This window comes from Canis aureus, chromosome 30, assembly GCF_053574225.1.
Source record: "Canis aureus isolate CA01 chromosome 30, VMU_Caureus_v.1.0, whole genome shotgun sequence".
Classification (NCBI taxonomy): Eukaryota; Metazoa; Chordata; class Mammalia; order Carnivora; family Canidae; genus Canis; species Canis aureus.
The window spans coordinates 37615754-37629379 of NC_135640.1; the positions used below are offsets into that span (position 1 = coordinate 37615754).

Here is a 13626-nt window from a genome sequence, read left to right on the forward strand (position 1 = left end):
AGTGAATAAACTCAATACTTGATGGGTGTTGTGTGGGAGATTTCCATGGATGGGTGAGAGCCCAGAGAGACATAAAACTTGGTCCTGTAGCACTGCCACTTGCTCCTGGCCAGGGCTGTCTCATTTGCCCAGTGTCTGACCAAAGCTCCATGGGGAGAAACTGGCACCAAATACATTTGTCTTCATGATTTTAGGAGCACGCTCATTTGTTTATTTAGGTCATGTCACAATACCAAAAAACTAAGCAAAACCCCAACAGCCCCATGTGCCTGTTTGGTACTGTACAAACCTCTTCCCCAAGTCCACAGGCAAATTCTTTTCATCCTTCGCCTTTCAGAAGCCTTGAAGCTTAAAGTGTAAATTAGTTTAAGAAGAAAAACCTTCTGAACGATAAGGTGGCAGTGTATATAGCAAGAGACTAAGACACATACCTCGATCACACAATTCCACTTCCAAGAATGTACCCTAGTCTTTGGAAAACTGTGGAGAATGATTTGTAGCCATGATTTCCAACCCTACAGGCATGTGAGAATACGGACTTCTAGGCTTCACCATCAAGAGAGCCTGATGTAACTGGTCTGTGATGGGTCCTGGGCACCCATATCCTGCAGTCAAGATAGAGAACTCTGGGATCATAATACAACAGAAAACACTCTAAATACTCAATGGAAAGGATGGGTTAAATCCATCACACTAGAACCCCACAATGGAATCCCAAACAATCTTAAAATAATGTGGCAGAAGGAAGATATTTCATTAAACATATTTATTGAGATGGACAGATATTTATAATGTGTTATTAATAAAAAAAAACACCAGGTTATATAAACTTTGTAAATGTGATATGATCTACTTTTGGAAAAAGAGTATCTATAAAAGAATCGCCACTATTGTAGAATTAAATGCACCATTGTCAGTAGCCATAATGTCTGAGTGTGGAAAGATTTAAATATTTTTGTTTATGTGTGTGTTCTAATATTTCCACAATGAACAAAGTATTACAGATACCACCCTCTCAAGTTCCAAAATGCCCAGACATACCTCTTGTAAGCTTTAAACATTTTAATGCTGTTCATCTAGATTTCAGCTCACACCACCTCTGCTATAACCAATAAACCCACACACACATCCCCAGCCTTTTCCCGGGGCACTCCACTGCCTGCCAAGTCTCCAGGGTGGAAAAACAGCCCCTGGGTTTCAGCTTTCCTTTGCAGGTAACAAAGTTCGGCTGCCTGAAATCCAAACTATTCTGGTAACTTTGTTGTACTCACTGACCTTCTAAATTCAAAAAAAAAAAATTTTTTTTTTCAAAAAGAAACCCATAAAATTTAATTTAATTAACTAATTAATTCACTAATTAATTCCAACTCTGAGGCTCGAGAAGGGAGCACCTAGATTTGGGACTGTGAGAAAGACAATGCGGAAATCCCAAACACACCCCCGATCCCTCCCATTTCCAGCCCCACTGCATCATTCACCATCACTGGTGGAAGATGCTGGAGCACTGGGGATACAGGGGTAGGTAGGAAGAACTGGTCCTAATAGACATTGGGAACATACACGCAGTTTCTTAAGAAGCTTGCAACAGGAGAAAGGGGCTGAGTTTCAGACCACTGAGAGGGATCAGAGCCTTGTGTTCTTAGCAAAGATGGCAGGCTTCCATTGCCTCTATCCTTCGCTGTAACCACCTGATGCCCACTCTCTGCCCGAAGCCCCTTCTTGGTTCCTTACATCAGAGCTGTCCACCAAAAAGAACCAAGCTGCGGTGTTTCAAAGAGTTATCTTCAGAAGCTTTTGAAACTTAAGATAAAAGCCATCCAGGAATTACAACCAAACCCCAAATATGAGGCTTTGGGTTCATATTTGAGAAGAAGGCTTTCACACGTGGCCCAGTTTAAACAGCCTACTCCCCAGGTCCTGCCTTTTTGCCACCCTAGTAGCAATCAGGCGGGACACCGGAGCAAGCAGGAAATCTAAAATTAGGTTTGACTACCTATAATGGAGGATTTATGGGATGGTTTAATTAGCAGTCTCAGGATGAAAACCCAAAGTGGAAGAAGGAGAAACATCTTTGTGGACATACCCAGTGGGCCTGCATGCACTCCGTGAACCTCACCTACAGCCAGGGAAGATGCAGGAAGGCAGAGGGACAGGGCAAGGACGCACTTCTTCCTTCTCCTAAGCTTGACACATGCCACATCCAATGGTGCAGTGGCCCTGGTCCCTTTACTTAAAAGGCAAACGGAGGTCTTGACACCACACAAAGAAACTAGGTGTTCTGAAGAACAGAAGAACCGGTTCGGTTGAATCCCCTCCTGAAATATTCTAAACCACAAGAACAATGCTCCAAAGGTCAAAAGAAGATTCTCCTGGACCACAACGTGTTGGTGAGTGTTGCCATTGCACCTGTGCTTTGCCATTTTCAGTACCTGGCAGGATCCTTCGAAAACTCCCAGAGTACCATTTTTGGGGAGCAATGTTAAAGACTAATTAAACTATGTGTTAACATAAATTCCATGTGTTCAGAGAGTTTTCAAGAAAATATGAGAAAAAAAACAAAGGGCTTGAGCCTGTGTGGGCAGGGGACGGAGACAGGATAACCAACTCTGTCCCCTGAAGTGGGGACCCACAGCTGAGTGCCCAGAGAAACCACTCACGGGTAGCGGTTTGGAAAGCAGGGGTCACTGGAGACTGGCATGACCACCCACAGTCCCCTTCTGTGCTCCCCTCGACAAAAGTTAGTGAGCCTGGACATCTCCCCTACAAGTGTTCCCAGCCAAGCTCTCTCCCCTCTCCGGGTGGCATCCCTGGACCCAGCAGGGAGTCGGAGATGCCAGCCTGAATCAGGGCCAAGCCAGAAAGAGAAATGAAAAAGCAGGGGCTGTGCTGTGGTTGGCTTCTTTTCCAGCGAAAAATATGGCTCCAGTTAGCAGGGCGGCTTTCTCTCTGCAAATCGACGTGACAATATTCCTATGAGTAGAAGAGTCCCTTGAAAAGAAACGTTGCATTTATTACAACACACAACAAAACCGGAGGACATCGTTGCTTTAAAAAAAAATCTTATTTTCTTAAAGGAGATTTCAACTTTCCATGGCAAAAGCACTTTCCAAGGTCCCTCTTGAGAAGGCTGGTATTTAGATGTGGTTTCTTAGCATACTAGAGCCTTCCTGGACATGGAACAGCAGGTGCCTCGGCCTATAGAAATCCCTTATAAGGAGATCAGCACAGAACAGTCCTTTTCTTTTTTAAAAAATATTCTATTTATTTATTCATGACAGACACAGGGAGAGAGAGAGAGAGGCAGAGACACAGGCAGAGGGAGAAGCAGGCTCCATGCAGGGAGCCCGACGTGGGACTCGATCCCGGGTCTCCAGAATCACACCTCGGGCTGAAGGCAGCGCTAAACCACTGAGCCACCCAGGATGCCCAAACAGTCCTTTTCTACATGAGTAATTAGCAGGAGGGTAAAATTCAGTATGACTCGGGTCCTCCTCAGACTTCTTTGAATGTGGTCTAGAAAGAGAGAGTTTAACCTTAACTCTAAGGCTCTGGTCACACGGTTATCATAATACAGGATTATTACAATATATGTGTTATAATGTAATATACATACACATAACCCATGTAATATTATATGTAAGAGCTTACATCTATTAAAAGATTTGGAGAGGAAAAATGCCACATAGAAATCATATTGAATAAAATAGAGCCAAGTGGGAAGCCTGGGTGGCTCAGCGGTTGAGCATCCCTCTTCAGCTCAGGTTGTGACCCTGGGGTCCTGGGATCGAGTCCCACGTTGGGCTCCCCGCAGGGAGCCTGCTTCTCCCTCTGCCTGTGTCTCTGCCTCTCTTTCTGTGTGTCTCATGAATAAACAAATAAAATCTTTAAAAAATAAATAAAAATAAATAAAACAGAGCCAAGCAGTGAAATAAGCCTGAAATGACCTAGGAAAGGAAACAGTGTTTGATATTTACTCTGTCTGGATACAGACGTGGATGGACTTTGTGTCATCATTGACTCTGGTTCGTTAGGATCATCAGCGTTTTCTAAGTTCCTGGGCTGTTTTATGGTCAAAAGGCCCAATTATTAAGTTTGAAGAGAATTCCCCAGAAAGAGCCCAGCAAAGTAAGTGTCAGCTATTGTCGTAGAAGAGGAGATCTCATCTACAGTATAGATGAGCCTATACTATAAGCAAACATCATAGGTAAGTGTTCAGGCACACATTGTGCTATGTCATCTAACCCGACCTGATTACCAAAAAGAAAAAAAAAGAAAAAAGAAAAAAAAAGAATGAAACACCAGATACCAATGTGATCTTACTACGATGGCATCCACTGTGTGAGGAGTCACCTCATAAAGAGGTATTTTTAGTGATTTTTAAGGGCAAGTATTCAGAAAAGTCCAAATCTCTGCTCCATGTGACCATGACCTAGCACTTGGTCACCCTGCTGCTAATTATCCAAATTCTGACTGCAGGTCACCGCTGACTCAAGCTCATGTCTGTCTGTAAGGCATTAAAAAGAAGCCATGTGGGAAGAAGAAGAGGGGAAAGTTTAAGGAGAGGGAGCTCTCCTAACCAGCCAGCGCTTGCTTGGAGTTAAGCACCCCTTCCAAGGCAGGCAACAAAGACAAAAAGAATCCTGGAAAAAACGTACCTTTCACATTCCAAGGAGCGGGCACAGATGGCCCCGGGGGCGGGTGGAGGGAGCCACAGGGCTCTGCAGGGCAGCTGGGAGATGCTCGTGCATAACCACTTGGATCTCCTGCCTCAGATGCAAGCAAGCTGCCTTGTGATGTTCCAGAAGGAAGTGTACCAGCAGAAAATACCATAACACTTCCTCTGCCACGAGCTGGAGGTAAGCATTTAAGGGAGAGACTTCATCCGTGCGCCTTCCTCACTCCAGGAACGTCGTCTCCCATTTGGCCCTTCTAGAAGATCATCGGGGACTGTGCAGCCCTCAGCGGAGAACAAGAGGGTTATTTGTGGGGCTGCTCCTGGGGAGGAGAGACTCAAATGCAGCGCTAGATTCTTCCCAAGCCGTGCTGGTTTCACAACACACATTTCTCTCCCTGCCTAAGAATCTGGCTTTTCCCTCGTGAACTTTTTTTCCTATTTTCGGGATGGTTGGGTCACTTCTAGTAACTGTGCTTGAGCGGAGCTGTCAGCCTCGGGCGTGGGCGGGCCCTTCCGACTCTGGTCTGCCTCACGGGACACTCACCCTCCGTCTCTGAGTCAGTTGCCTTTTCATGGAAATACTATTCAATGATCATTTTCATAAAAATTTGTGCTGGCGCGGTTTTGTTGCTCTTGACGCTGGCCCAAGTGTTTTTCTCTTCTGATTGATTTTTGGTCTAAACTCAGCATGTCTTTTTTGGTTGTTTATTTTTTAATATATTTCCATTTTTACTGGAGGGGAAACATTAGCGTCAATGTGATCCAGCTGCACCAGATCGGCCACACGACCCGCATTTATACATCCAAGAGGACGGGAAAAGGCTGTCCGCAGAAGCCGGAGGGCTGCTCCTGCCCGGACTCCGAAGGGAAGGCAGCCCTGCCAGTGGCTACCACACTAGGGGCCACTGGCCCCTGTCGACTTGTTTTTGCAGCGTGGGTGTTTTGGCAGCCCCTCCGATCTTGTACACCCAAGTCTGATCAGAATCCTCCCTCCGGGGCACCTGGGTGGCTCAGTGGTTGAGCATTGCCTCCAGCTCAGGGCGTGATCCCTGGGTCCTAGGGTCCTGTCCTGCATCGGGCTCCCCGCAGGGAGCCGGCTTCTCCCTCTGCCTGTGTCTCTGCCTCTCTCTGTGTCTCCAGTGAATAAATAAATAAAATCTTAAAAAAAAAAAAAAAAAGAATTCTACCACCTTTTCGCATGTGGAAAGAACGTGTGGGTCCAGAGTTTGCAGGTTTAATGGAGCCCTCTGGGAAAGGGAGCCGTCAATTGCTTTTTGCTTTATCGCTATCCGTTCTCAGGCCACGCTCCCAGACAGATGCCCTCTCTTCTCCTAAGCCGAATCTTTTTCAAAGCTAAGCACGGGCACTGTGTACATAAGCCATGTGTTCCCAAAGAGGCTAAAATCAGTTCTCGGAGGATGAGAAAAAGTCTTCACTCTTTTCTTGTATAAAGTACAGACTACACCTGAATGTAGATAGACATATAAATGTATAATGTGAAATTCCTAAACAGATAGGGTATCTGTGCTGTTAGATTAGTACATGGGAGAAGGAGGATTTGGGGGAAAATGGTTGAAAAGACTCCACCTGCAGTGGATTGGTCAGGAAAAATAGTTGAAAACACTAATTTAAGCCTAAGGGTAACTGCATCACAAAACATTGTCTCTTCGCCACTTGTTAAGCACCGAAGCCTCAGTGATAAAGTAAATGCTGTCTGCACTTACTCGCATCTGTTTAGGATGTCCCCATCGTTATTCCCGTGAGAGCAATGCTACCCTGACAGGCTCTTTTTTTTTTTTTTCCTGACAGGCTCTTCAACCAACGACTCACACACACACACATCACCCCTTGCTTTAGAAGCCAGTGGGTGTCGAGCAGAAGAAACAAAACCAGAGAGAAACAAAAAAAATAAATAAAAAATAAAAAAGGACAGAAATAGGAGTGAACGATCTGAGACAAATGAAGCTGAGGAGTGTACTTATTCAAAAACATCAACCTATTTTTTTTTTAAGTGTCTACCAACCGAAGATTTCTCAGGACATCGTTTCATTCCATATTAAGTAAGTATCCAGGGAGCAATCTTTGCCTTGCCTGAGTCTGTTATGAATCTTGCTTATTCCAGAAGGGAAGCATGCATTTAACTTTCTCAAATACATGATATGCAATTCTTATTTCACTTGCTTGGAGCAAAGACTAAAAACTAGTGTTCAATCTTGTTCTCCGTGCCAGTGCAAACATAACGAATCCTGATCCTCATTTCCACTACTTCTTTAATCTAGGGTGGACCAGAATTTATTCTCCACCTCTCAGGACCCAGCTTGTATTTCCAACAGCACCAGCCGTGATGCTGCCGCACGTCTTCCTGACCTGAACTGGCCATCTCTTGCCAGAGAAAGAAATGGAGTCGTTTTACCCATGATCTCTGAAGTTATGTACACCAGCATCACAGGCTATAGAAATAACATTGCGACGAACTCAAATGGTAATTTACGGAGCACGGACAGTGAGTGGAGCGTGTTTTCTGTCCTAAAAATCCCAGTCTAGGGCAGACTTATGAATAATTTTAAAAAATCAGGAAGTCTGTGAAAATCCCCCCACTGTCTTATAAAGACTGCAGGGTGCTCATCAAATCTCCTAAGACCTCTGGGTCCCTCCCCCTCTGAGGAGGTCCCTGGACCTGACTCCTAATGGCCAAAGCCAAGGAACGCAGGCACCTGCCTCCAGCAAATCCACTCCGATTCCCTCTCATTCCCAGACACAAATTTCCATGAAAACCAGACACAGGACAGAAAGCAGAGCAGGATATTCCAAAATCGCTTCAGATCTGCAGCCTGATTTCATTAGACTCGCCGGCTTGTTTCTTTTAGCCCTTGTGTGTGCCCATGGCAGGTGAAATTTCGCTGGCGCTGCCGTCTATCTACAACATCCATGCCTTCTATACACTTACGGAGACCAGGCTCTTGCAGGAGAGATAGGAGACTGTGATGCCGAGGGGGACACGTGTCTGTCCAGAGGTCAACAGGAGGAGGGAGGCACTAGGCGATGCTCAGAATCCTTGACGAGGTGGCTCTACGGGGTGCCACTTGTCATGTCGCTGAACCCACCCCCACAGCCCTATAGCATATGAAAGTTGTTCAGCCTGAAGGGAAAAACTCCATAGTTGTCGTTATTAATCCAAGTCTAACTAAATACAGCCGCTTCCAAGAGCACATGTTGGCCATTTCACACCACAGACACCCAACCTGAGAAGCTTGTGGGGAACCCACTGGGGGTGGGGCCCTTCTCTCACCTTCTTCCTGCCACAGCAGCACCCACCGGCTGACAATCCCACATTCGACACTTTGTCACCAAGGTCTTCCCGGATGAAGTGGCAAGGACCCAGCGCAGGAGCGACTGGACATCAACCCTGCCTTGGGAGCCACCCGGCCAGCCTAAAGCTCTGCTTGCCAGCGATGACACGGATTTTCCTCCAAGATCTTAAGCACATGTGGCTTACATCAATGTGGTCTCGTATCCACTCTCTGTTGAGACCACTTGCCTCGCACATTCTCATATTTACACATGTTCACTGAACGTAACCCCAAGTGAATTATTTAAGAAGCCTTAATGTGCTTCAGACTTCGCAAATATAATTTAGACCTTAAATTAAATTTGTACTCCCCTGGGAAACCGGTAGGTTGAACGCGGCCTACGGCATCCAGTGGACGGCAGTAGCCCCAGAAGGGAATTTCAGTTTACCTCCGGGAGGATCTCACCTGGTGGCCCATGCTCCGTGTTGAACGGAACGGGATTCGACTGCAAAATGGGATTTGTTGCCCACATCTGAAAGCAGCGGAGCCGACGGAGCGCGAGATAAGTATTCTTGCTTTTTTGTTTGTCCCCCGATGGCCTTTACAACGGAGCATCCCAGCAACCAGAGATGTGCTACTAGTACAGACGAGAACACACAGCCCCGTTTGTCAGTTTTGAGGCTTGGGGGTTTTTAAATATAAATCCCAATATTCTCTTTCCCCTGTGTTCGGTTGCCAATAACTGAACAAATGAGGTGTTAAATTTGACACAGTGATTAGATTTGAGAAAAGCCACATGCATCCATTCCACTTAACGCAGTTTTGTTTTGTCTTCTGTTTCTTTACAGTAAGCATTGCCCACTGGGAAAAATACAGCAGAATAGGGACAGTGAAATTCCCTTATCATGCACTAGTGATAATGAAAGCAAACCATTTACAAGGAAGCACAGACTAGGAGTTTGCTGCTGCAGACCAGGCACTAGAACTGAAAACAAATTTCTTATTCAGGGAAATGCGAATGAGGAAGATCTACAGTGGGGGTCTTTTACTTTGCATAAAAATTAAATTAAATCTGAACTCTAAAGCACGCATAAGGTAAAGAGCTAAGTTATTCAAAGACTCATCACACACAGCACATTGATAATAACAAGTAGCATATGAACCACACACGACTGACTTCATAAGACTTTGCCATGAGCTGGTGCGTTACTTAAGAGGGAGAGGCCTGTGTTAGTGGAACCTGCCATTACCAAATTGTGTGAATACGTGCTCTTGAAAGTTAATCCTGCAACAATCCATCTCACTGATGTTCTTTCCAGCACCTCAAGAATGCTATCCTTCAAAATGATAAAGTGCATTATTCTCAAGAAACTGTCCACCGGCAAAACAAGAAATTTGTCATCATGCTGGAATTATCTTTAAATAAGGGAATATTCAAGTAAGAATTTTTTTACTCATGAAGTTGTCAGAGCATGATTCCAATAAAAGCAGCACTACTCGTTCGTTACCAGGCATGCAAAGCCTCAGCCTGAAAGCAGAGATTTTATTTTGCTCTTTAAAAGCATGAAGTGAGTCAACAGGAAATTATATATACATTTTCCCTCCAATTTGAAAACTGCAAATTTAGTACTGAATATGTCATGCTAGCACTCAATGTTTTACTGCTATCATATCTGGTTCCACAGTGATATTCTGGGTGAGATCCAAAGGAGACACAAAGTCACAAAATTCTACTCCTGTGATCGAGTTTTATAATGGATTTCATGGTTACTGATTATATCAAATATGAATCCAAAGATTCGTATCCAAAGATTCTAAACCTGCACTAATAATACAGTAGCCACTACACACACGCGGCCACTGAGCCCTTGAAACACGGTCAGTCCAGACAGAGATGTGCTGTAAGTGCAAACCCCACACTGGATTTGGAAGATCTAATATAAAAAATAATAATATTAAATATCCCACCAATCTTTATATGCATTACACTTGAAACGATAATATTTTGGACATGTTGCGTTACATGAAACAGATTATTAAAATTAATTTAACTGGGGTTTTTTTTCTTTCTTTTTTTTAAAGATTTTATTTCTTTATTTGAGAGAGAGAGAGAGAGAGCACAAGCAGGAGGCAGGGGCAGAGGGAAAAGCAGAACTCAATCCCAGGACCCCGGGATCATGAGCTGAGTGGAAGGCAGACGCTCAACTGACTGAACCACCCAGGAGCCCCTCCTTTTCTTTCTTAATGGAAAATTTTAAATGAGCCATGAGACTTGCACTCTATTTTCTCTGCCCAGCACTGCCCAGCACTCCTGACTCCACCTCTGCATCACCCTGCTCCCTCCTTGTCACCTCTATAAGTGGGCCCTCTGCTCCATCCAACCAAGAGGATTCCGGACACCAGAGCCTCTTGCACAGATTCCAGGACTTGGTTCTGCAAGTCCTTACCTAACTCTGGCCTTAACACTCCCAAGCCTCACTCTGCTATTCTGGAAAATGGGAGGATTAAGGGACCCTCCTTGAAAGAGCCGTGGTGAGCGGGACAACACATGCCCCAGGCCTGCCCCATCCCTGATGCAGTCACTGTCCCTCAATCAGCCAAAAACCACATTCTCCCTTTCCTATTGCAAGATCCTCTCCTCCCTACCTCTTAACTTCACACTTGGGATATTGAAGTTAAGTGTCTAGGTTGGTCCCTCCAAAACCTGAGACGGTTGGGTAGCCCTTGTGCTACAGGACCCAGCTCCTGGGTAACACTTCCACGGCTCCAAGCACCAACAGTGCCTGACTCCCCTGCCCTCCTGCCCCCTGCCACCTGTCAGGTCAGCCCCCTGACCCAACACCAGGTATGGCATGGGGACATGGTACAGCCCCAATGCCTCATCCTTCGGGCAGCACTCTCTTCCCATGGTACAGTTTAGATCATTCTTTGATTATATGATTTTTATATGATGGACTATTTTATTTATACTGTACCTTGCTCCAAAAAGAAAAAAAAAAGATTTGAACTCATCTACAAGGATATATGCAATATAAAAAGGCTTTTAAAAACTCAAAAGTAGATGCAAAATAAATACTAAAGATGGAGCTAAAGAGAAACAAGAGTAAGAACACAGCGGGTAGCTAAGGCCGTGGGGGCCCTCCCTGTGCTGGAGCCAGGCCATCCAGCCAAAGGCTCCCACAAGTACTCCTGATGCTGAGACTAAAAAAGTTCTCCCACCAGTCTGTAGGAGATAATGGGCTGTGTGATGGGATAGCAAGCTTGCCCAGTGTGTTGCATGGGCGGTTGCTGCCATGGCCCCCAAATAGCACTTGACGTAGACACTCCATAGGGGCCACTGCCTCGGCCAGCATACAGTGTTGGGGGGGGCGCCCTACCTCACCATAACACCCATCACACCGGCCTGGTCTGAGCAGCTGGCATTACTGAATGAGCCACTTTTGTTAGCATATGAAGTCACTCCCTCTCTAGATCCCATGACTCCAGGCTTCACTCCCCTTCTAGATCCCATGGCATGTGCCTTCCCCACCCCACCCCACCCCCCCCTTATTCCCTTTCTAAATTTCAACTTCCTTAAGGTATAACCTGAGGCTTCCCCACAGAGCCCTGCACAGCATCTTGCACAGAATATAAGGCAATAACACAGGCTAAAAGGCAGCTTGCCATACTCTGATACACTCTGCACTTTCTAGTCTCTCTTCCTGTACTTGTCTCTCTGTGACCCAGAATGCCCTTCCTCTGCTGGAGTCCTGAACCTTCACAACCTGGATCAAATCTGACCACAGACCAGTCTCTGCCCTATCAGCATTCCCAGCATTCTTGGGCATGCCACTTGTCTTGCATTAATTTCCACCTGCAGATATTTATCCCAAGGACGCTGCTTTCAGAGTGAATGCTATTAGCTATTTGGAGTAGAAAGGGCTAGAGTTTGTTTACATGTTGTCAGTACGACTGGTTGAAAAAAGAATAATTCAGGCAGGTCACTAAATTGTGGGAGTCAGACAAGTAAATAGGTGAGCTCCACACTGGACTTTTCTGGCTTTCCCCCCATTAAAGTTGCAGCTGTCTTTCCAGACTCTAGACATATCCAGAGCCTTCACAGCCCCTAACCAACCCATGTTCCCCACACCTCTCTGTGGCCAGTGCTCTCAGGCAACAGGTGATCAAGAAATTTCAATTGAGGGACGCCTGTGTGGCTCAGTGGTTGAGCACCTGCCTTTGGCTCAGGGTGTGATCCCAGAGTCCTGGGATTGAGCCCCACATCGGGCTCCCTGCGAGAAGCTTGCTTCTCCCTCTAATAAATAAAATCTTAAAAAAAAAAAGAAATTTTGATTGAGAAATGTGTTCCCAGGTTGCTTAAAATTAATAAAGGAAATATAACACGATTGAATGCTGAGCTTTTGCAAAGAAAAAGTTTATACTGAAGCCAACTGTAGTTATAAATATGTTATTAATAGGCACACAAATGTAACCCCTTCTCTGCCTCCTGGTAGCTTACCATGGGGTCTACATACTTATGGGAAGATTTTATTTTATTTTAATTATTTATTTGTTTATTTATTCATTTATTTGAGAGAGAGCTCGCAGGAGTGGGGGTGAGGGGCAGAGGGAGGAGAATCTCAAGCAGACTCCCCACTGAGCAAAAGCGGGACTCGGGGCTCCATCTCAATACCCCAGGATCATAACCTGAGCCGAAACCAAGAGTCAGACACCCAACTGACTGAACCACGGGGGCGCCCCGGGGATGATTTCATGGACGTACCTCTGGTTTTTGGTACGGAGTATTTGGGAGGAACTGTCCTTGTGGGACATTCTGTTTGACCACCTGTGTTTAGAAGCCTTCGGAAATTGCAAAAATAAATCCGAATTTATCATACCAACCATACGACGGTCAGCCACCTCCCAACTAACAGTCTCAGCCATGAAATCCTCCCATTTTTGATACTTTGAGCAACAATCAGTAATCTATTCCTCTGCCTCCACAACAGGGACTTTCGGCTGGGCTTCAGAACTTGCAACAAATATCGGTCATATGCTAACATAAGGTGCCTTCTCCAGACAAGACCCGGGATATTCCCCAGGACTTGATCTTTATTGTCATGACTTCTATTTTAGAACTCCGAAGAGAAGTGCATTTTCCTGCCAGGGTCAAACAGACTAGAAAGTACTTTTCGATACTGAAGAAGCAAATTTTCCTCCACTTTTGCTTATCCTGTCATCTTGCCGCTGAATCTTGCACTGCAAAAAGAGCAAGCCTTGCACAAGACGAGTTTAAATTCTGTGCAATTAGAAACCCAGATTTGTAAATCTGGCAGCAGGCTCACATCAGCTTTGTGAGGTTGGATATAATTTTAATGAGAACGCATTCGAAGGATGAGATCTTCTTATGAACGTTCCTGAGCAGGCTAGTCAGTTTGTTTTCTATGTGTTTTCCTAATAAAAGAAACTTCAGCTTTCTCATACATTTCACTTAAAAGTTTTATCTTGAGATTGTAAGTGTAAGTGGCTTGTGTTTCCAAACACTTTATTTTACTAGCACTTACTTTAGTTACTATTTATACCAGATCTGTGTAGGCCCAAGCGAGGATCCCAAAGTCTACCTTGTTCCCTCCTGGGGTCCAAAGCTTCACTTAACAGATGGGGCCGCAGTGGTCCCTTCCC

At 45.2% G+C, this 13626-nt stretch overlaps 2 long non-coding RNA genes across 13 annotated transcripts in view; one reads left to right on the plus strand and one right to left on the minus strand.

Moving 5' to 3' along the window:
* LOC144301951 (uncharacterized) overlaps positions 1 to 13425 on the plus strand; it is a 63361-nt gene extending 49936 nt beyond the window's left edge. For 7 of the 12 annotated variants that reach the window (XR_013368886.1, XR_013368876.1, XR_013368873.1 and 4 more), the window contains 2 exons: positions 6485 to 6735; positions 6955 to 9472. This is a non-coding gene — a long non-coding RNA (uncharacterized LOC144301951). Of the gene's footprint in view, positions 1 to 6484; positions 6736 to 6954; positions 9534 to 12953 lie in introns of those variants that run through there. The other 5 variants (XR_013368875.1, XR_013368883.1, XR_013368882.1 and 2 more) reach the window with 5 other exon arrangements.
* On the minus strand, positions 331 to 5969 carry LOC144301954 (uncharacterized). The gene is made up of 2 exons (XR_013368889.1): positions 4656 to 5969; positions 331 to 2988 (listed from the first exon to the last, which is right to left on the minus strand). It is a non-coding gene; the product is annotated as an uncharacterized LOC144301954 (long non-coding RNA).
* Positions 13426 to 13626: the final 201 nt, after the last annotated feature.